Raw genomic sequence first — 3,935 nt, 5'->3', positions numbered from 1 at the left:
ACATACATGTCTTAGGTTTCCAGAACATATTTTATCTTATTTTTATTCCATATAGATTTCTCATAATGATCAAAACACTACAGTAAACTCATATCAGTCAGATTCATGCGCAACAGAATGTTATTTGCAATTCCCGTTAAACGAAAAATCCAATAAATGCAAGACTACTTGGGTTTGGTTCCTAACTCAATGAGTCAACTTCCAGAAGTGGAACCAACCCAATTGGTCTCGTAGTTCATGAGATATAACATTTACAACATAACCTAACAGCAGGTCTAACAGCTCAGCTTTGCACAACGTTTTTGTAAAATCATAAAAGTAAACTTCTACTTGTCCAAAAATTACAAACTTATACTTTATAGAAACTAGACTCAACCTAGTTTACTGCAGTACCCACAATCTCAACCAATTTTCACGTTTACACTTCGTTACAGTCACTTAAACATCGTATACACATTCTGTCCAGAATCTGTTCACATCAAAACTCAACAATTTAACTATCTATGGACCATAAATCAATCATATAACATGCTAGACACTACAACCACTATCCATGCATATCAATTACACCATACATACAAGATTAGGGTTTGTGTTTTAACTCAAATCAAAGACAACAATCAATCAAGCAACAACATCAATACTAGTTATCAATCATCATGAATTCAACAACCATCATGTTAACTCATACATACATATAAAAATCGGCTGCCTAGGGTTCTTAATTAACCCATTAAACATCAAAATTAAACAACAAGAAGGTAAAGGATGATCAATTATACCTTCCTAGCACCTAGTTCTTGGATTAAACACTTGATTAGGGCTTGTATGTGTGTGTGCTTGTGGACGGCAGCCAAGAGGGAGCAAGGGAGGGGCCGATCGGAGCTTGTAGGTTTATAATAATAAGTTAGGGTTAAGTGTTAAGGTTATATTTATAGATATACAAGTTACACTCTAGTCCCTCTACTTTCAAGTGTTGTTTTTCTAGCCTAACTAGCTTGTTTTCGTCTTGAGTTAACGTTTATAATCATGTTATCACATAACACATAAGTCTAACACATAATTATCACATAATTATTGTTTTGACGTTTTTCGTTTATTTATCAATCGTTTGCGTCAACTCGTTTGCGTTTCGGTGCAAATCCCGAAAGACTACACATGTAGTAAGTGTTAAGCGTCATTTAAACCCTAGTTTAAATGTAATGATGTGTGCGTTATAGATTCAATGATCTTAAAGTTTGAATTGACGGAGTTGAGTTAACGGAGTTAACCTGAAATTGACGATTGTCACATCATTCCCATGTTAAAGAATTTTCGTCCCGAAAATTTGAGTCAAGTCGTGATGAGAGTCTGAAAGAGTAAAAAAAAAATTTTCAGTTTGTCATATCATCCCCTAGTAGAAAGAAATTTCGTCCCGAAATTTAATTCATACCTCCGGTGATGTTTGACGGTTTGCCGGGTTTCGCGGTTTTCGGTGTTTGGTTAGCCCTTCAAAAAGGTGAGGATACTTTTTCATCATTTGATCCTCGCGTTCCCACGTGAACTCCGGTCCACGTCTCGAGTTCCAACGAACCTTAACGATTGGAATTTTGCTGTGTTTGAGCGTTTTGGTTTCCCAATCCAAATCCTCGACTGGTTCTTCAATGAAACGTAACTGTTCATCAACTTGTAGTTCCTCCAAAGGGACTACTTGGGATTCATCAGATAGGCATTTCTTCAAATTTGATACGTGGAATACATCGTGTACGCCACTGAGTTCTGTTGGTAGGTCCAGTCGGTACGCCACCGGGCCAATGCGTTCAGTTATCCGGTACGGACCAACATACCGTGGGTTGAGTTTGTTTCGCTTTCCAAAGCGAACCACACCTTTCCAAGGTGAGACTTTGAGTAACACCCGATCGTTCACTTGAAATTCGAGAGGTTTTCGGCGCTTGTCGGCGTAACTCTTTTGGCGATCTCGTGCTGCTGCCATGCGATTTCGGATTTGAACAATCTTTTCCGAGGTTTCGAGTACCAGTTCCGGACCAGTGATTTGGCTGTCACCCACCTCTGCCCAGCAGAGTAGTGATCGACACTTCCGTCCGTACAGCGCTTCAAACGGCGCTGCTTAATACTTGCGTGGTAGCTGTTATTATACGAAAACTCTACCAAGGGTAAGTGGGGTTCCCAACTTTTTCCGAAATCTAAAACGCATGCACGCAACATATCCTCCAGGGTCTGAATAGTCCGTTCACTTTGCCCATCCGTCTGAGGATGGTATGCTGTACTCATATCGAGACGGGTGCCCAGTGCGCTGTGCAGCGACTTCCAAAAGTGCAAGGTGAAATGAGAATCTCGGTCGGAAATGATCGAGACAGGCACTCCGTGTCTAGACACCACTTCTTTCATGTATACGCGAGTCAGTCTTTCCATTTCGTCCGTTTCCTTAATTGCTAGGAAGTGTGCCGATTTAGTCAACCGGTCAACGATCACCCAGATGGTATCGCATCCCGTCGGTGTCTTAGGCAAACCCGTAATAAAATCCATTGAGATGTGCTCCCATTTCCACATTGGGAGTTCCGGTTGTTGCAGTAGACCAGATGGTTTCTGGTATTCTATCTTGACTCTGGCACAAGTCAAGCATTTGCTCACGTAGGTGGCAATGTCGGCTTTCATGTTCGGCCACCAGTAAAGTGCCTTTAAATCATGATACATTTTGTCTGAGCCAGGGTGGATAGAATATCGGGACTTGTGAGCTTCGTCCATCACTAGAGTTCTCAACTCTCCGTATCGTGGAACCCAAATCCGGTTCTCAAAATATCGGACCCCGTCCGATCTGGTTTCAAGTTGCTTGTTCATGCCCCGCATGAGTTCCGATGGGAGATTTTCATCTTTCAAAGCTTCAAGTTGCGCATCGCGAATCTGATCGGGTAAGCTGGCATGAATCGTGAGTTGCAATGCTCTCACCCGTCTGGGTTTATCTGTTTCTTTTCTGCTGAGGGCGTCGGCCACCACATTGGCCTTGCCAGGGTGGTACTTGATGGCACAATCGTAATCTTTAAGCAACTCGACCTAACGACGCTGTCGCATATTCAGCTCCTTCTGATCGTAGATATGTTGGAGACTCTTGTGGTCGGTGTAAATGGTAAACTTGGTACCGTACAAGTAATGCCTCCATATCTTAAGAGCAAACACCACAGCTCCGAGTTCCAAATCATGGGTCGTGTAGTTCTTCTCGTGAACCCGTAGTTGTCGAGAGGCGTAGGCTATAACCTTCTCGAGTTGCATCAGCACACAACCGAGACCTTGTATAGATGCGTCACAGTGTACCTCAAAATTTTCCGTTCCCTCGGGGAGGGCTAAAATAGGGGCGCTACAAAGCTTGGTTTTCAACAGTTGAAAAGCGGATTCTTGCGCGTCACCCCAGTTGTACTTAGTGCCCTTGTGGGTCAAAGCGGTGAGGGGTTGAGCAATTTTTGAAAATCCCTCGATGAAACGCCGGTAGTAGCCGGCCAGTCCTAGGAATTGTCGCACCTCAGTCGGAGTCTTAGGTGCTTCCCAGTTTTTGATGGCCTCTACCTTACCGGGATCGACATGGATACCATTCTCGTTGATCACATGTCCTAAAAAGTGAACCTCGCGAAGCCAAAATTCACATTTCGGAGTCTTAGGTGTCTAGACACCACTTCTTTCATGTATACGCGAGTCAGTCTTTCCATTTCGTCCGTTTCCTTAATTGCTAGGAAGTGTGCCGATTTAGTCAACCGGTCAACGATCACCCAGATGGTATCGCATCCCGTCGGTGTCTTAGGCAAACCCGTAATAAAATCCATTGAGATGTGCTCCCATTTCCACATTGGGAGTTCCGGTTGTTGCAGTAGACCAGATGGTTTCTGGTATTCTATCTTGACTCTGGCACAAGTCAAGCATTTGCTCACGTAGGTGGCAATGTCGGC

Source organism: Bidens hawaiensis, unplaced genomic scaffold (genome assembly GCF_021521415.1).
Source record: "Bidens hawaiensis isolate Kalapana, Puna unplaced genomic scaffold, B.hawaiensis_p1.1 tig00006258_1, whole genome shotgun sequence".
Lineage (NCBI taxonomy): Eukaryota > Viridiplantae > Streptophyta > Magnoliopsida > Asterales > Asteraceae > Bidens > Bidens hawaiensis.
Note: the sequence above shows the minus strand (reverse complement) of the source record.